We start from the raw sequence: 20,910 nt of genomic DNA, 5'->3' as shown, positions 1-20,910 counted from the left end.
TGTCTGCAGTGCATCCAAATCACAAGTGGGTATGTTGGGGTTGGGATTAGGGTGTTCCTAACATTTGGATATTTTTCTGCAATAATGGAACAAACCAAACATGGCCAGGACTAAAACGAAAACGTTTTGAGCTAGACCTGTTTTAATAACGACCAAGCCACAAAAAAGTGCCCTAAATGACCAGATAACCACTGGAGGAATAAAGGAATGACCTCCCCTTACTCCCCCAGTGGTCACCAATCCCCTTCCACCCCCCCAGAGAAGTGAAAAAAAAACACTACATTCCAGCCTATGACAGCCTCAGATGTTACAGCCAGTCCTCTTGGAGCAGCAAGCAGATCCCTGGAGTAACCTAATGACTGGTGTAGTGCACTGTAGGAAAGGGGACCCAGGTCCCTATCCCACTCTGTTACAGTTGTGGTGGAAAGTGTGAGCCCTCCGAAACTCATCAAAAACTGTACACACATATAGGTGACACCTGCAGCCGTAAGGGCTATTGTAGTGGTGTACAGTTGGGTGAAGTAGGTATTGTTGGGTTTTGGAGGGCTCACTATACTACTACTATTTAATATTTCTAAAGCGCTACTAGGGTTACGCAGCGCTGTACAATTTAACATAGAAGGACAGTCCCTGCTCGAAGAGCTTACAATCTAAAGGACAAATGTACAGTCAGTCAAGTAGGGGTCGTCAAATTGGGACAGTCAAGATTTCCTGAAAGGTATAAAGGTTAGGTGCCGAAAGCAACATTGAAGAGGTGGGCTTTGAGTAAGGATTTGAAGATGGGTAGGGAGGGGGCTTGGCGTAAGGGCTCAGGAAGTTTATTCCAAGCATAGGGTGAGGCGAGGCAATATAGGGGGTTAATGGAGAGATGTGTACCTGGGAATTTTTATGTGAAGTCCACTGCATTGCCCTCTAGGGTGCCCCAATGCTCTGTTGGGATGTCTGTGTGGCCAGTCTACTAAAAATGCTGGCCATAAATCCCAATGGGTTGATTTTGTGCTTTTTTCACTTGGATTTTTTAATGAACCAAAAAGATAAACGCACAGAGCACAAAAACATCTAGCAAGTGTCTATTTTAGGGAAGAAAAAAAAAAAAGACGTTTCAAAAATTGCTATAGTCACTACTTGGATTCTGGACACTTTGAGCAAAATGTCCAAAGTCAGATTTAGATGTCATATTGAAAATGCCCCTCCACGTCTTTTATAAAAGACAATTCATAGAGGTATATTTTTAAAGACTCGGGGCAGAAGTTTTCAACGTAGGCTACAATGAAAGCATGTTATTTTACCGTTAACTCCAGTTATTAGTAACTCGGTCTCACTGCATAAAATGGGACCTGTCCTAAAATAGCACAAGTAGTGCTAAAATAACAATAGCTCATGTTGATAACTACACTCCTTAGTTAGGATCTATGACCGTGGAATAGACAGTAATGCAGACAGACTGGCTTAATCTGTGCTAGTAGATTTTCAGTTGCCTAAAATACATGTGTACTTTTACAACCCCACTTATTTTTTTTTACTATAAGAGGCATTCCAAGGGCATGGTTACAAACTGTGAGCACATTCTCACCTTTCAAACGTGCATGCATGTGGTCAGCATACTGTCAGTGGACATTAATTAACCTTAACTCTGTAAATGTAGGTGTGCAGTTTTATGTCTGAGAACTGCCTGGGCTTGTATAGGTTGAAAAGCATGCATGTCTCTGAAGTTAGGTGTCCTATTGGAAAATTTACCTTCTCCCCCCAACCCAAGCACGGATCACTTTGGGGAAAAAAAATCAACCAAACTAACTTTCAAGGACAATTGTCCTAGGCAATAGGGGAGCAGAGAAAAGACCCCTTATGAAGGCAAAGCTGCCTGGATGCTCAGGTGCATTCAAAGCAAGTAAAAGATATCCTCCCCCAAGCCTCTCTGTCCTCTCAATTGTTTCCTATCCCCCTGCACCCTACCTCCCCTACATACCATCCATCAACATACTCTCTCCACCTTCCATATACATGCACACACACACATTCTTTCCCCCTACACCTTCCTAGTTAGTCTCAACCTCCATTTGCCTCCATCCTCTCTACCCACTTCCCTGGCCGTCCCACAAATTTGTTACCCCCCCCCCCCCCCACACACAAACACACTTTCTCTAGAGGTGCTTGAATTCCTGCCCTGTTCTCACATGAACAGGTAAAAGGCTGGATATTAATTTATAGTGTTCTCTTTACTCCAAAAGGTTTGAAATGCAACAAATACTCAGGATCTGACCTAGGGCTAGATGCACTAAAGTTAACGAGCCAGCAACGTAGGTTTTAAACTGGTTCTAGCCAGTTTAACGTGCAAGTAGTAAACCAGGACATGCACAAAAGGGCATTGTCCTGTCGCGGTAGCAGCTAATGAAAACGGAATGCAAATGAACAAATTAGTATTATAATGTGTATAAATCGTATTGTAATGAGATGCACTACCATTTTCCAATTGCCTTACTATGGAAAACCTAATGAGAGGTCTGCACCTCTCGTTGGGGCTGCTGTGAGGGAATCGGAAGAAGAAAAAAAAAAGAGAAACCCTTCTTGACATGTCTCTCTGCGATCAGCTCACAGCTGGTCTGGATCCAAGGCGAAGAGCTGCAGCCGCCTGCACCGAGAGCCGCCATGATCGGGCCGGGGCAGCCCAGTTTTAGCGCCCGCCGCCACCCCCGCTCTTGGGCCCGCCTTCGCTTTCCGTCTCTCCCGGCGCTGGCAGGTAGCTTGTGCAGCGGGATCGGATGTGCTGTTTTTTTTTAAGTACTCCTGTGTTCAGTTTATAATGACTAAGGTGAAGGACGTCCATAAAGGACGTCCTTGGCATGTGCAGAGCAGCCAGCATAACGCTTGGCTGCTCTGTGCATGCTCAGCTGGCTCATTTGCATGTGATTTCCTTGATGCATGCCCGTTTCTTATGATTCACTAAGGAATCGGTAAGGGAAGGGCTTTAATGATTGGTTTAGTGCATCTACCCCCTAGCCACTTAAAAGGAGGGGGAGGGTCAAGTGCACAAAGGGAGGTGGCCTGGCATGGCTAAAGGAAAGGGTCCTGGGGGTGGGGGGTAATAAGTAGGGAAGTAGGTTAGAAAGGAAGTGCTAGTGACTTGGAAGGGAACGTGAAAGGATCTAGGAAGGCAAGAACAAAAATAGGGTGGTAGGAGAGAGCATAAAGGGGAGGGGTAACTACAACAAGGAAGTCCAAGAGGCAGGTTAAAGAGGGTGGTCACCAGGAGCATAAAGAGGGGCCGTTAGCCAGGATGCTATCACCATTTTGCTTCGGGCTTGTGTAAGTATGTGTGTTTAAAATTCTCTAGTCTTCTGAACACCCAAAAAAATCTTCATGGGGTGCCAAAGTCCATATTTTCTTAACTTAAAGAAATAATGTCTGTGCTGTCAACTGATACATTTCATTTAGTAAATGTGGAGTTCCTGGTACAGAAATGCATTAATTTTCCTGAACTCTATTTGGTAAATACACTGCAAATACCCCACACCTACATACCTCAGAGGGTAACCTGCCAGGAAAGACCTTTAGAAGAATTATCCTTTTTCATTCTGCAACCTAACCACCAGGATGGAAGCAGGCAATTGGCAAAAAGCTGCCTGCAGTGTGAATGTACAGTGGGGGCAGCTAAACAGTATTGTATGTAATGGAAAAAAAAGCTCTAGAGGGAAACCCAGTCACTTTTCAGGCCCTGTGTCTAATTGCTTTTTGAAAACAAAATCCAGCTCCTAACTTGCTCAGCAGAAATTTGCTACAGAATCCTTATGTGGCAAGAGGTTCCACAACGGATCTCTCTCTCTTTGGGCATAAGAAAATTATACATTGTCACTTTACAGACAGAAATCAATACATATTTGCTTCAGAAAGAATCCTTTTTAAGGAAACTGCTTCATTTTACCATTTTGAGCATGTATTTTATATTACCTCTTTCTATTTTGGCACAGAGAAAACATTTTCCTTAACTGCTTTGAATAATATTTACATGTCATGCTTTTCCTTTCCAAAAAATGCAAGGATACCTAAAAAAATCCCCAAAACAAAACATGGACACAAACACAACAAGCCAGCTTTGGAAACAGGTGTTGTTCCTGGACAGAGCTTTTGGCTTTCTTTAATGCCTTCTGTCCTGAAGCCCCTCTACTTACAGCCCCCCCCCCCCATTTTAGAATGTCTTGCAATGACAGGAACAAATGAGATGTCAAGAGCTTGCAGCCCACCCATCTTCAACTTCGGAAGCAAAACCCTCAAAGATCAGTCCACCAGTGGCCAGTGAGAACCAGACAAATCACTTACCTTTCCCACTGCACTCAGATCCAGGTGTTTTTACGTTGTTTCTCAACTGTCATGGCTTGGAAGGGCAACATTCTGATTCAGCCAGAGTAATTTTACCTCCTGTCAAGTAAAAGAAATGCAAATCAGAGATCAAATGCTGCCACTGCAGCCAATGAATTTTCTCTCTTCCTCGCTGTTTTCCTGTGTGCTGTACTCTCCCGAGCTGCTCCGCAGTTCTCTGTAAATATTGACCCCGGTATTTTACTTGCTGGTGGCTCAGGTCTGCCTTGCTGTACACTGAGGTATTAATTTCAATGGAGTTCTCTGCAGCTCAGACACTGCCTTGGACTGCCGTCTCTCACTCCACAGCCCTCTGCCTGCCTGCCTGGAAATACCATTTCAATGCCAGCTTCACAGATGCTGTGGCTCTTTCCTGAAACTCGCATCAGGCACAGAGGGGGGATTTATAAGCATTTTCAACAGAAATACTGTTTGTAGTGAGCAGGTGGAAAAGTGTGGTGGGGGGGCATGGAGGGAGAAAATGGACTACTCCATCAGCAACTCCCTTTATGGTGCTGAACAATTATAATTTATTTGTTTAGCAATTTACTTGACTCCAGTAAAAAAAAAAAAAAAAAGGTCCATCATGGCAGTTTACGATTAAATCTAAAAACACCAAACAGTGGCAATGGAAAGATACCTCCAGTATTTGGTCGGATCTTCTTTGTTTGTGTTTAAATATAAACAGGCGATGGCAGTGCATGCAAATCTCTCTCATGAATATTCATTGTGGGTAGCCTGAAAACCTGACTGGCTGGGGTGCCTCCAGGACCAGGTTTGGGAATCCCTGACTTTTTTTTTTTTGTTACATTTGTACCCCAATGTGGCTTACATGGGGCAATGGAGGGTTAAGTGACTTGCCCAGAGTCACAAGTGGGAATCAAACTCAGTTCCTCAGTTTCCCAGGACCAAAGTCCACCACCCTAACCACTAGGCCACTCCTCTACTTAGGTGCTATCCTATAATTGGGGTGTACTAAAGTACTGTTCACTTTTTCAGGAAACCAATACAGCCCACATCACAGCAAAGGGAGAACAACAATGATCTAGAAAATAATCAACAGGAAATTTAAGACAACTAGTCACAACATACTTGGAGAATAATTAAGGCAATGATACTACACACCACACATGATAATATTATTTATCTTCTCTAATAACAGTTTTTCCAACTGACCTGGTTCAAAGAAAACATTTAACATCATATAAAGTAATCATACATTTCGAGGGAAACTTCACGAAAAAAGTAGCCCTAAATGCCAAAGCCCTAGACTTCAACTGAAGAAACTGCTTACATTTTAATTGAGTTGCCTTAGAAACATCTGGAAATATCTGTATTTTCCCTCCACAATTCAGGAAATCTTTTTTCCTACAATAATTTTGTCTAATTGTAGCCTTGCCAAGTTCTGAGGATAGACACACCAGGAGAGTGGACCACAATGATATATTATCCTGGGAAGTCTCTAAAAAGGCAGTTAAATTATCCATCTTATCTCGAGTGGACAACACATCCAGTTCCTCTCCATCCTGGACCTCCTTTTAGTACTATCCCAGGCAAATAGTAACATTTTGTAACTATAACAGTATCAGCATTAGGCATAAGTAAAACTTTTCAGTATCTCAGCTGACAATAATGGACAAACAGGAAAATTCAAGAATCTCAAAGTGGTAGCCCTGAATTGATCTTCTAATACCTGTCTATGTAAATATAAATTATCCTTAATCCCCAATGTTCTTGCTTGTTGTAAAAACCCCAATTTGAGAGTCAGATTTCTTAAGGAAATTATCTAAATATAGGAGCTTAGAGTCCAAATCGTTCAACATAGAGACTGTTCAGTATAGTAAATAGCATACTGCAATCCCCACAATAGAACTGCTATGATTTAAACCCAATAACAGTGGAGAGCTTTGACAAAATCCTAAGAAACCTTTGACCAACTACCTGCTCCCTCGACCCCTGCCCAGCAGAAGGCAAGCAGGGGCCTCATAGAAGGCACCACAAAAATCGTGAACTCCTCTCTTTCTAATGGGCAACTACCAACAGCATTAAAAAGAGCAGTGGTGCGTCCTTTGCTAAAGAACAAACTTGACCAGAACAAACTTGAAAATTACTGGCCAGTATCCAACATCCCATTTTTAGGAAAACTTATAAAACAGTCTGTGATCAACTCAATGATTGTCTAGAAGAGAGAAACTGGCTAGATCCATGTCCATCTGGATTCAGACCCAGTTATGGAACAGGAACAGTCCTTATATCCCTACTAGATGATCTTCATAGAAACCGAGACAGGGGATTTGCCTCAGTGTTAGTACTGCTAGATTTCTCAGCAGTTTTTGACACTGTGGATCACGATATTATGCTAGCACAACTGGCAGAAACCGGTATCACTGGAACAGTACTTACCTGATTTAGATCCTATCAGACAGGCAACAGTCCATAGTGTTTGGCAGCACCTCATCACCACCATGGGCACTGATCTGTGGGGTACCATAAGGATTGAAACTGTCACCTATTCAATATCTACCTCAAGATACTAGCCAGTGGCGGCAAAAACAGAAATAAAGATTGCAACGCGGAGCCGCACTGTTCCTCCTGTTCGCAGCTGCCGGTCCCGCCTTCCTCTAACAATTTCCTGTTCCGGGGCAGAGCTGGTCAGCTGCAAGCGGGAAGGGAACAATGGTGCAGCCCCGCGATCTTTTTTTCTATTTTTGCCGGCATTGCTGAAACAGCAGCAGTGGTGGCTGCAGCAGAGGGTTGTTGGTTGGGAGTGAGGATAGCCTGTTCCTGGTATGCCAGTGGTAGTGTGGGTGTCTGGTGGGGGGGGGGGGGGGAGAGATGGGACAGATGCTGGATGGAGGGGGAAGGGAGGACAGAAGCTGGATGAGAAGGAGAGAGGGGACAGATGTCAGGTGGAAAGAGGGAGAGGAGGGACAAACACTGGATGAGGGAGAGAGAAGGGACATATGCCAGATGGAAATGGGGAGAGAAGGGACAGACACTGGATGAAGGGGAGAGAGGGGATAGAAGCTGGATGGAAGGGGGAGAGAGAATGCAGATGTTGGATGGAACTGGGGAGAGAGAGGGGCCTGAGTGGATGGAAGTGAAGAGAGAGATAAGGGCCAAATGCTGGATGGAGAAGGGAGAAAAAGAGGAGAGACTCTGGATGGAAGTGAGGAGAAGGGTCAGATGCTGGATGGAAAGGGGGAAGAGAGGGGGCAGACGCTAATGTTTGGAGACCCAACCCTGCTTTCTCATGTCTGAACAGAATACCTTAATAGCAGTATACTGTCCTGACCTGAGGAAAGAGGTTTTGGACTCTGAAAGCTAAATGGAAAATATATTTGATCCAATAAATTGGTATCATCATATTTTGCATTTTTTGTTTTATGTGTATTTGTTAACCTACAGTATAGTGATTGAAATATGTTAGTTTTTGAAATTTGCATCTGCGGGCAGGGGAATATCAGCATCACAGCGGGTAGGAAAGAACTGGGATGGTGGGGGCGTCGGCTGCGGTGGTAGGGGGGCGTCAGGCCCAGCCCACTCTCAGTCCGCCCCTGGTCTGGTGTGTTGTGAACTCAAGTTGATTTAGAGAAGGAATTAGTGGGGAAATATGAGGAAAGGCAACAACTATTTGAATGGAGAGCATTTAGTAATGCTCTCATGAAGGAGAGGGAGGATTTGTGCTATTAAATGAAGTTCTGAAAAATCATAGCCCAATCTAAGGTTACTGAACTTTCCTAAATCTCCCTTGCTGACCTCTAACAAGAAGTATTTCTTGGAAATAATTCATGTTTCTCAAGATGCTATTCCTCCTTTGTCATCTGCTTGTTACATTGATTCTGGTGGATAAAGAAGGGAGGATGACTTGATGAACTTAGTGGAAAGCTCTCAGGATAGGTCAAGCCACCTTGATTGTTTTTGCTTTGGAGCCAGACAAGAGCTGGTTTCTAAAATTGTATTTTTGCTAAAGAAGTGAGATTTATTGGGGTCCTCATGTACATATATATTCTGATTTCTTGGGGGCCACACATGAGAAATGTAAGGCCTTTATGGCCGTTGTGGCAAGACTTTTCCTTCAGTTTCCTAAAAGTGCCATCTTAAGTTGGAGGGTAATAGTTTTGCCTTGTTTGATCCGAAGGATTCCCCCCCCCCCCCCCCCCCAATCAGTTTCTACTTCTGTTACTTCTGGTTGGCATACTCGCCTTTAAGGTATTATTCTGGTCCTGCTCCATTTTCTTATTTTTCTTTTTGTCAAAAAGTCTCTTGCCTCCCTGAATTCTTACTTTCAAAACTCTGCTTCCTCTTTTGATGACCTCCATCAAGATCTCTTCTGGTTGGACCAAGGGCAGGTCTGTAGAACATTAGGCAACTCTGTTGGCTCTTGTACCATGTCTCTGCTCCCCATCAACTCCTGAGTCGCTAGTTGCTCCAGGTCTCCTGAACCAACTGAGAATACCATGCCCAACACCATTACAGTGCAGCACCAACCTTGGATGCTTCTTGGTTCTGCTCTCCCCTAGCCACAGTAAGAGCAGCTTGCAATAGAGCTACTTCAGAATTCTGAATAGTACAGGAAAGCAGGTGTGTCAGGACTCAGCAGAATGTCATTGCCCAACTGAACTTGTATCATTGATACTTTTAGAGTAGCAATATAAACCTTTCCAATATTACTGTTCTGATACTTGTTCACTTTTTTTTTTCAAAAGTTAATACAAGATACTTGCAATAGATAAACATTTTAGTCAGGGGTCAGTGAGTACTTTGTCACCTGTGTGAATAAAATTGCATCTTCCCACTGATTTCTGAACCGTTCGTTTAAACATACACACAATTAGGAGAGAACAGATAGATGCAGCCTCTTAAGGCCACTTTCTGTAATGGAAACTAGTCTAAAATTATATTTGAGATAATTAGCATTTCCTTCAAGAGGTTAAAAGATGGGAGTAAATATTTGGACAAAAACAATATGCAAATGGTGTTAGGCTTTTTTTAAATTATTATTTAGAGGAATCATATTCACATTTTTTAAGCCAATGTCCTGAAACTAAATTACTGAAACAGACATTTGAAAACTTATCCAACTAAGGAATTGTTTAAACAGGGTTGAACAAGGAAAATAATTACTTTTCTCATAAAAAGCTGGATACTTCGGATGGTGTTTGGGACGTCTATCAAACACTGTATCATCTGACACAAAACTTTCAAAATCAGGGTATGCAAAGCTTGCTCCATAAAGAACTCTCTGGGAAATTATTTGAACATATTTCAATGAAGAAAATAGCATACCTTACTAGTTTATTCTCAGACGATAACTTAAGGATTAAAAATAAAACTATGAAAACTCCTGTGACTATCTTATCTGTCTATATTATTCTCAGACGATAACTTAAGGATTAAAAATAAAACTATGAAAACTCCTGTGACTATCTTATCTGTCTATATGCTCCAAGTGTATGTAGGTATGTTCAGGGGCATAGTTTGGTTGGAGCATGGGCAGAACCACAAAATGGATTAGATTCTGTAAAAAAAAATTGGCGCCACAATGAAATTCACATAAGTGTAATCTATAAAGTATGCTTTAATTTAGCAATATTTTATAGAATACATTTATATTTTTGTGCAGTTTTATAGACGATACCAAGCACTGATCAACACAATTAAATTTAGTCATGGCAAATTACGCCAAATAAAACCTGGTATAAATCCCGACGCCTACATTAGGCGCGGAGCAGGTGTATTCTATAATAAAGTGCACAGATTTTAGAAATGCCCATGACCCTCCCAATCAACACCCATGACCATGCCCATTTTTCAACTATGCGACTTAGAATTTATACACACCACATTACAGAATATGCTTAGCATGTAATGCATGTAAATTCTAATTAATGACAATTAGTGCTGATAATTGCTTAACATCCAATTAGCACTGATTAGTTTGTTAACCAATTAGGTTATGTGCATTGTTATGAAATACTCTTCGATTTCCACATGGAAATCGAAGGTGGGATATATAGAATCCCAGGGAATATGTGTATAGTTTATAAAATATACATGTATATCTACACAATCTGCCATGCCGGTGTAAAGGTGCATTTCAGTTGCGACTACTGCAGCTTTAGTAAGGACATTTTATTTAAAAACAAGGGGCACCTATGTTGTCTTTATGAAATATCCTCCCATCCTAGGTGACCTGTTATAATACCCTCTCCTAAGTTAGGCCTCCTATTCATTAGTTGACACTGACAGATAAGCTTTATGTTCAACTGTTGAATTTCACTGATGAACATATGAATTTTATGCCCTTGCCCATACCAAACCATGCTCCTTTCCCATACAATTTAGCCTTTCTGTGGTAATTCTATAAGTGGATGCATCCATATAGGGTGCCCCGAGGCATCCAGGTTCCATTACAGAACATAAGCGCAATGCCAAACATTCAGGCACCACAATCACACCAGTGACAGAACTGGCATAAGTACAGGACACCTGGATGTGGTGGGGACATGTGTAATCTATGCATTAAGTGAGAGCCCCTGTGTACGCCCCGCCCCCTTGCAAACATGTGCTACGCAAGTTAAACAGGTATTTGCAGAATGGTGATTAGGTGACCAGCTAGCATTTATGTGGGTTTGCGTGCACACATGTGCATAGTGCTAACCCTCAAATTCTACAAAAATGTGGCCAAAACATGTGTGCGCAAATTTCAGCACATGCCCAATTAGCAAGCACAATTGAATAATGGGCTAATTAGTGCCATTTAGCTTTTTAACAAGCAATTATTGGCACTAATTATATTCAATTAGCATTTACGTACGATCTAAAAAAGGGGGTGTGAAAATGGGAAGGTGGTAGGCATAACGGGGACGTTCCTAAAATTAATACGAGTTGTTATAAAATAATGGGGGATACGTGCCTAGTGTAGGTGAGTACATTTGCACCAAATTTCAGTTGGTGCAAATGGCTGTGCATAGTTAGGCGTGATTCCTGGGTGTAAGTGCTATTCCCATGCCTAACTTTAAAAGCATTGCTTATAGAACAGTGCTTTTTGGGTGCCGATTTTTTTTTGGCTTTGGCATAATACACAGAATCTAACAGTGGCATACCTAGGGTAGTTTCACCCCTTCAAGGGTTCCCTTATATTTATGGTTTTTTAATATAGAAATTTTTATACTTAGCTTTAGTTAAAGCTTCAATTCATTAAATTTTCTATCATTCCAAGGGCTCACATCGCTCCAAGGGCTCACATCGACACGTGTTTCGCCTTACAGCTGTTTCAAGACAGTATGCCCCTAGAGACATAATTATAGAATTTACTTTCATACAAATACATTTTATATATCCTAACCATTCAACAGCAGATCTATTACCTTACACTCTCATAGCTGAGTAGATTATCTTCAATCACGAGCCATCAATATGGCCGCGGCGTTTTGTTTTACTTTAAAGAAAATCAGGTGACTCGACCAACCAATCACAGTTACTTCCTATAGCATCAATTTACAACAGTGTTTGCCATTCAATTTCCTTATTCAGTCCATATGGTTCAACTGATTTCAATTTAAATATCCAATTCTGTTCTTTGTAATTTAGAATGGATTCTATATTGCCCCCCAATTCATTGGGTATAACTATATCAATGATTCTCCATTTCAAATCATTGTATGTGTGTTGTTTTTCCATCCAATGCTGAACGATAGGAGCTTCAATAGACTGTGTGTTAATTTTTGATTTATGTTCATTTAATCTGATTCTGATAGGTCTACTGCTTCTCCCAACATAAATTTTATCACACGGACACTGAATAATGTAAACTACATTTCTCGTGTTACAATCAGTTTTATGTTGCGCTTTGATCTTATATTCATTCGTAGGGGATATCCAACTATTGCCTGCTATAGATAAAGGGCACCATTGACATGTGCCACAACTTCCATGACCAATGTCATTGGACATATTTCTACAAGAAAACTGATGTTTGACAAGTTCACCCACATTCTTCCCCCTTTGTAGGGCTGTGATTGGATGTTCATTAAACCTGTCATTTAATTGTAAAACATGCCAATGTCTATGTATGGCTTCAGTTAATGCTCCTGAAGCTTGAGAATAAGGTAATACACATACAGGTTTATCATTATTAGCAGGACGTTTGTATTGTAACAACAAGGTTCTGTTTGCGTATTTAGCACGCAAATAAGCTTTTCTAATTATTTGTTTAGGATATCCGCGAACTCTAAATCGTTGGGTCAAGATCAGAGCTTGTTGTTTAAACTCTTCATTTGTAGAACAGATTCTTCGTAGACGGAGAAACTGACTAATGGGCAAACTTGCCTTTAATTTGGTGGGGTGGTAACTATGGAAGTTTAAATAATTGTTCCGATCAGTTTGTTTCTTATATAGGGTTGTAGTAATGTAGTTTACATTATTCAGTGTCCGTGTGATAAAATTTATGTTGGGAGAAGCAGTAGACCTATCAGAATCAGATTAAATGAACATAAATCAAAAATTAACACACAGTCTATTGAAGCTCCTATCGTTCAGCATTGGATGGAAAAACAACACACATACAATGATTTGAAATGGAGAATCATTGATATAGTTATACCCAATGAATTGGGGGGCAATATAGAATCCATTCTAAATTACAAAGAACAGAATTGGATATTTAAATTGAAATCAGTTGAACCATATGGACTGAATAAGGAAATTGAATGGCAAACACTGTTGTAAATTGATGCTATAGGAAGTAACTGTGATTGGTTGGTCGAGTCACCTGATTTTCTTTAAAGTAAAACAAAACGCCGCGGCCATATTGATGGCTCGTGATTGAAGATAATCTACTCAGCTATGAGAGTGTAAGGTAATAGATCTGCTGTTGAATGGTTAGGATATATAAAATGTATTTGTATGAAAGTAAATTCTATAATTATGTCTCTAGGGGCATACTGTCTTGAAACAGCTGTAAGGCGAAACACGTGTCGATGTGAGCCCTTGGAGCGATGTGAGCCCTTGGAATGATAGAAAATTTAATGAATTGAAGCTTTAACTAAAGCTAAGTATAAAAATTTCTATATTAAAAAACCATAAATATAAGGGAACCCTTGAAGGGGTGAAGCTTTTATTAAAGCTCAGCGCAAAGAAATATGCTTATTTAAAAGTTGAACATTTAAAAATTTATAAACAAAAGATAGGTGTTGGACCAATGACGAGAGGCATATAAGTTTGATTTCTGGATGTTCATAACATCAAAGTGGAAATTCATATCAACAACACCTCTGAGGTCTAATATAAGAGAAACTATATATGAACAGTAGGATACAGTGACATTATTGTGCTATTGATTATAGAATCGTGTGAAAACTGTATAACTATATAGAATTCAGTGGGCAAATTTTGATACCTAGGGTAGTTGACACCTGGGGCTGGTCATTTTTTAACACCCCCTCCAAAATCCAGTACTAGGCATACCGAGAATACAAAACACTCAGGACCTATACAGCAATTCTACCATACCATAAGCAGTCATTTCTACGAGCCACACAAGGAAAAGGAAAGCATCTTAAACACTACAGTGAGCATTACATTAGAACATCAATTCACCTATTGTAAAATGAAACCAGACAGAATAGTACAGATCGGCGATCCTGCACAGTCAATGCCAACTGAAAGCCATGTCTTTTTCACAAACACACCCTAATCCACTATAGAATAAGTAATCATAAAATTTCTATTTAGACAAAAATTAAACTGAACCTCTCAAGATGCCAGACTCTGCATGCAATGCAACACCACAGAAACAGAAAATGTCCCCTAGTACTGTGCAAAATATAAAGACAGCAGATGTAAATTTGAAAAAACTAACAAATACCAATCAGCACTTTACAAATTAACAAATAGAAATAAAACAAATAATATCATTTTATTGGACTAATAGATTTAGCTTTCAGAGGCCAAAACCTCCTTCCTCAGGTCAATACAGTATAGTGCTGTTGCAGTATCCTATCCTGACCTGAGGAAGGGGGTTTTGTTCTTCGAAAGTTAGTCAAAATGTACTTAAATTAGTCCAATAAAAAGATTACCTTATTTATATGTTCTATTTATAAACATTTATTAACACAGCTACAATACCACTTTATCCTAAAGCAAAAAAATAAAAATATATATTTTATTTACAGTTTGTTGTCTCTGGTTTCTGCTTTCCTCATCTTCTTTTCACTGTCTTCCTTCCATCCAGCATCTGTCTTCGCTCTCTCTCTCTCTGCCATCCAGTGTCTGCCCTCTCTGCTGTCTCCTTCATCCAATGTCTGCCCTCTCTCTTTCTTCCATCCACATCTGCCTCTGTCTGCCCTCTCTCTCTCCCCCCTTCCATCCACTGTCTGCCCTTTCTCTCTGCCCCTTCAATCCACCATTTGCCCTCCCTCTCCCATCCATCCAGGGTCTGCCCTCCCTCTCGTTCTCCCTTCCATCCAGGATCTATCCCCTCTCTCTCTGCCCCCTCTTTTCAGCCCCTAGTTCCAGCCCCAATATCCTACCTGCCCCTAGTTCCAGCCCCAGCCCACATTTCCCACCTGCCCCCCATTTTCAGCCCCACTATCCCACCAGTCCCTGGTTTCAGCCTCAGCCCTTTTCTCCCACCAGTCCCAAGCTTCAGCCCCCAGCCACTTCTCCCTGTCTCCTTTTCAGCCCCCAGTCCCCACAGTTTCAGCCCCTGCCCCTTTTCAGCCCCCAGTTCCAGTACTAGCCCCCTTATCCCACCTACCCTCCTTTTCACCCCCCAGTTCCAGTCCCCTTCATCCACATGCCTTGCATTAGGGCCTCCCTTTTCAGCCCCAGACCTATTCTCCCACCTGCCCCAGGCATGGCCCCATTCTCCCACCTGCCCCCTTCTCAGACCCCAGTTCCAGCTCCAGGCCCCTTCTCCCATCTGAGCCCCCCTCCCCGACCCAGTCCCCCACCTGCCTACTCTCAGCTCCATGGACAGATGACAGCCCTCTTCTCCTGCCACCCTGCCTTAAAAAAAATCTGTGAAGCAGCGGTGCAGCGCCTCGTGTCTGCGTGTAAAAGAAGCAAACTGTCTCATCGGGCCTTCCCTCACTGTGTCCTGCCCTCGCGGAAATAGGAAGTTACATCAGAGGAGGGCGGGACACAGCGAGGAATGGCCCGATGAGGCGATTTGCTTCTTTTACACGCAGACGTGAGGCGCTGCGCCGCTGCTTCACAGATTTTTTTTAAGGCAGAGTGCCGGGTGGCAGGAGAAGAGGGCTGTCGTCTGTCCACAGAGCTGAGAGTAGGCAGATGGGGACTGCGGTGCCAGCGGCCTTTGGGTGGGAGCAGTGGGAGTGGAGCACTCCCCACCTGCTGACACCCAGGGTGGACCGCCCCCACCGCCCCACCCTTGGTATGCCACTGGAATCTAACCCTAAGCACATAAATGGCATCTAACTTAAGGCACTGGCATTACACCTGCTAAAATCAGATGTAAATGCCAGCACCTAAATTAAGCACTGATGGGGTCTATTCTGTCACAATGCCCCCTAGAATTTACACAGTATAGGATTTACACATGGAGCATTATAGAATACGATCTGCATGTTAATCCCAATTAAGACTAATTAATGCCAATAATTGGTTAGCAGCCAATTATTGGCACAGATTGGCTCACAAATTGGCAATGCGTGATTTGCACGTGCAACCTAGTCGCCATATATAGAATCCCCCAGAAAATGGACAAATTTATGCACAGAACTGCCAGAGATCTTAAAGAAATGCATTTAGTTGGTTGGCACTGTGGTTGACTGCATAAATGCTTTTGAATATCAGCTTCATAATGTTTTGATGATCTGCTTAAGAACGCCTAGTTGAATGACTCCTGCTTGTACAAGTATTTACATAAAAGTGTGTGTGTGTGGGGGGGGGGGGGTATCTGTATGACAGACACACAAAGGTAATTCTATTGAGGTTGCTAAAGGTTAGACACTAAGCTAGTATTCTGGGCACCTAATCTGTTTCAGAATGCTAGCATTACGTCAGCAGTTACATGCCATACTTTAGGTGCGACCACTTTTGCCATGTCTGTGGCTGGCTAAATTCGGCAGTTGGGTGCGTAAATGCAACTATTCTATAAACTGCATGCAATAGTCACACCCTGGCATGCCCATGACCCACCCATTCCCCTTCCACATTAACACCCCCTTTGCATTTATACATAACTGGTTATGGTAGGGGGGGCGGGTGTAAGTCTGCTCGTGTGCAATGACAGTTGAACTGAGGAGAAAGACAGGCTGCAGGAGGAATAGAGCAGCAGCCTAACACACCAACCAAGTTTGGTGTGAGGGAGAAATGACAACTTCTAGCCTAGAAAGTGGCAACTGAAAGAGTCAACAACAGAAAGTCAAACCACGATGAAGGGAGTGAAAGAAAAAGGTCATGAATGTAGGGATGTTTGAAAATGAGTGGGCAAGCTGTTCAGAAAAGAGAAGAGGAGGTGGCTGGTTGGGATTAGGCTGGTAGGGCAATGGGTTGATGTGCACAGGAAGGCTGAGAGCTGCTTTTAAGGGGCAAAGATAGGAAATAATACATCCAGCTGAGACTAGGCAAAAGAAGAGTCCAGAGGAAAGGAATGGTGATTTATTTATTTATTTATAGACGCCTCTCACCTAGGCAAGTAACAGTTAAACATACATAATTAAAATACATAAACAGAGACAATATGAAATACTAAAAATTCAGTTCTTAATCCCAATGTCATATCAAGCATATGCCTGCATAAACAAATGTTTTTTTCAATCTTTCTGAATTCAGCAACTGATAACATGTGAACATTGCCTTATTCCATAGAAGAGGTCCAGATAATGTGCTGTTACAGGCGTCAGAATAGCGCACCCTTACTAAGAAAGGCAATGTCAAATGCCAAGTTCTTGCTGATTTTAGGGAGTGAGCCACACCAGTTAAGGTCTTGAAAATAAGCATCACATTTGAATTGTGCTCTAAACCGCACCAGAAGCCAAAACAAAGCCTTCGCTGACAAAGAAACTTGATCAGTTCTTTGTAACCCCACAATCAACTGCACCACCTGCAAAGCTTTACAACATGCTTGCGATAAACCCAAATATAGACTATTACAATAGTCCAATAACACTAGACTTTGAACAATCCTATCATCTGCTTTAGGTATCATAGGCTTAATCTTACTCAAAACATGTAACTAAATTTGATTTTTAATAGGAATACTGCAGTCTTCAAGTGGTGATCAGGGGTGTAGCTAGCAATGAATGATGCTGGTATAAAGCCCTGGGCTGCCCACTGGTAGGGGCCCCCTTCTGATGGACCTAAGGACTTTAAGCCAACTGCAGAACTCCGTTCCTTCCGTTCTGCCTGCCCTCTGTCAGCTCTGGCCACTGGCACTGTGGGGCTGTTGAAATTGGAGAGTAACTACTTCCTGAAACAGAGAATGGAGGAAAATGGAAATCCTGAGAAAAAGAAAAAAACGCCCCAGCTAAAGTTACACAGTATAGGTTCTGCAGAAACAGATGTTTGAGAGCAGAGGGATTTCTCCCGGTAGTGTGGACAGAGCACATAGAACCTCGCTGTTCAGACAGCTAGACAAAAAAAAAAAATCCTTCCTGCCTATAGGGCTGATGCAAAAAGCTACCATGAGCTACAGTGCGCCCTTAATGAGCTTGTTAATGGTCGCTGCATGTTAAATGTTTTTTACTCCCATGTTAGCCATCAGTGCACAGCATGTTAAAATACATGCTAAAGAGCTGATCAGCTACCCCACAGCACTGCAAGAGCAACCTGAATGTACAGCACTGTGCGACTCAAGCTTGCAGATAGCTAAGACACAGCAGGGGAAGCTAGAATCCTGCTGAGCTTCTGAGGGTCAGGTAAAAGCTCTTGGCATGCCAGGTTTTGGTCCTTAGACCATAGGTTAGATAAGCCTGCTCTAATCATTCTGGAGCATAAGGACTTCAGACTTACCAACCCTTCTTGCCCATTTTCCCTCTAACTCCCAGAGGGGATTACTGAGGAAACTGACTGCAAGACAAATTTTACCTGGGCTGTCTACTCTTTTTCTCCCCCCTTTTCCTTTTTAGGTGCTCCTGGCTTCAGGTAAGATTTACTTCTCTTTTAGGGAAGAGTTTGATGCTGCTTGATGGCTCACTAATCCACTCGAATATGGTGGGCCAGTGTTGCCACATGGGAAAAAATGTTCACGCCCAAAACCAGCCCCAAACCGCACAAAGTTAATTTGCATGTGAATGACACCATTAATAAATATTAATGAGGTCATTTGCATATGAATGCCATCATCAGTTACTGCATGTGACCAAAAATGGATGTGCGCTGGTTTTAATTTTGCCACACCTCCATTTTCAGTCACAAAAAAAGGCCTTTTTTCCAGGCGCGCTGAAAAATGGACCTGTGCACATCCAAAACACACGACTACATCAGCACAGGCCATTTTTCAGCACACCTTAGTAAAAGGGTCCTTTAGTTTTCAAAATATTCATGCAAATACAAACCTCACCCCAAACCAGTCCCAGCAGCACTTCCACTCAGTCCAGGTAAACTTATACATATAAAAAGTTGTATGCACCAGGGGCATAGCTGCTATGGGGCCACGGGGGCCTGGGCCCTCGTAGATTTGGCCAAGGACCCCCCCTGCCGGCGACCCTCTCAACCCCCCCTCCCGCCGCCAACCTGCCGCCTGCTACCTTTGCTACATTTTAGCCCCCCCCGGCAACCCCCCCAGCGCCGCTGACCCCCCCGCCCGCCAGCCAGCGTCGACACCTCCAACAACTTTGACCCCCCCTGCCAATGACCCTCTCGACCCCACTGCCCGCCGTCGCCTACCTTTGCTGGCGGGGGACCCCAACACCCGCCAGCCAAAGTCTTCTTCCTTCGTTTGGTTTCTGATTCTGACGTCGTGCAGGACGTCAGACTCACAGAAACAGAACAAAACCCTGCAGATCACAAGGCTTTGTTCTGTTTCTGTGAGTCTGATGTCCTGCATGTTGTACGTGCAGGACGTCAGACTCAGTCAGAAACCAAACGAAGGAAGAAGACTTCGGTCAGCGGGGGTTGGGGTCCACCGCTAGCAAAGGTAGGCAACAGCGACGGCGGGCGGGGGGGGCAAGAGGGTCATTGGCACGGGGGGGGTCAAAGTTGTTGGAGGTGTCAGCAATGGCGGGCGGGGTGGGTCAGTGTCGGCAATGGCTGGCTGGCTGGCTGGCGGGGGGCGGTGGCGCCGGGGGGGGGCTAAAATGTGCCCCTTCACCTCGGCTCTGGATCCCCCCTACCGTTGAAGTCTGGCTATGCCCCTACGCACATCACGTTAGCTGCATATCTGGTGTGCAAAATTATAAAGGCTTATTTCCATAGGCAATACACTGGTTTACCCACAGAAATATTTGTGTTTATATTTATTAATGATGAATTGCCAAATCCTGGGAAATCCCATATCTAAGCGATTTACAAAATTTCACAATTATATAAAAAGAAAAGGACAGATCCCAGGTACAGCAGAAAACAGACATACCCAAAACTAACTTTAAAAAGCTACAGTGGAAAGCAGAGGCAACTAAAACTTAAATAAAAACTGTAACTAAATGTTGTTGCTGAAAAGTTCACCAGGACTAACACATATTAAAAGTCACAGCGAAAAGATGGGTCTTGAGTTTTTCCTTAAAGGATTGAAAGGACTGCTCAGCTTGCAAGTCTAGAGGTAAATTATTCCAGAGCCAATGGGACAGGATGAAAAAGGCAGAGGATCTCGTAGATTCCCAATGAGCCCGAGAGGGAGAAGAAAGAACCAGTCTATAATCATTGAGATATCGAAACAGTCGCGAAGGGGAATAAGGAATTGTAAGTCCTTGAACGTTAGAGACAGAATTCTGGAATACCATCAGGTAAGTCCTTGAACGTTAGAGACAGAATCTTGAACTGAATGCAGGTCTGAACGGGAAGCCAATACAATTTCAGGAAAAGTAGAGTGACAGACTCCAGGCGCCTTGCTCTGCACAAAAAGCGTGTTTTTTTCACATGTTTTTGAAAATGATCTCACAAATACATAGTGTAGACTACTAAAGAAAAAAATCTAAAACTTTTGTTGAAATGTGTGGGCAATGCCATATAAAGTATGTTTCAATGGTTTTTATTGATGACACATCAAAAAAATACAAATCCGCCTTAACATAGCAGCTTCCATACAATTTAACTGGACTCAGTGGTACAACATTTCAAAAATACTGCATTGCTTACAGCCATCAAATATTTATAACTTTTATCCCCATCTCCCCCCCCCCTTAACTACGTTCTATGTTAGCTTTTATATTCCAACGATTGTCAGTACTGACTTAACTAAGCAAAGAAACATACAAACAGACAGCCATCTGGTGATACAGAATCTATACCTAATAATAGCAAAATATAAAACCCCTGATATCAAACCAACATATGCACAGTAAATTCTGCTGATATATCACCCGAACTCCCTAAGTCGCTTGCCTTATATTTGAACTCATATACCCCCCTCCCTTCCTCTACCCCTCC

The 20,910-nt window shown here is 42.6% G+C and overlaps 1 protein-coding gene across 1 annotated transcript in view; it reads right to left on the bottom strand.

Annotated features, from left to right (window-relative positions):
- Positions 1-20,910, bottom strand: part of BMPR1B (bone morphogenetic protein receptor type 1B) — a 666,288-nt gene that overhangs the window by 344,756 nt on the left and 300,622 nt on the right. The window contains exon 4 of the mRNA XM_030190709.1: positions 4,315-4,413. The gene's annotated coding sequence lies outside the window, so the exon portion shown is untranslated. The remainder of the gene's footprint in view (positions 1-4,314; positions 4,414-20,910) is intronic.

This window comes from Microcaecilia unicolor, chromosome 2 (assembly GCF_901765095.1).
Source record: "Microcaecilia unicolor chromosome 2, aMicUni1.1, whole genome shotgun sequence".
Taxonomy (NCBI): Eukaryota; Metazoa; Chordata; class Amphibia; order Gymnophiona; family Siphonopidae; genus Microcaecilia; species Microcaecilia unicolor.
This window is presented reverse-complemented; position numbering and strand designations above follow the sequence as displayed.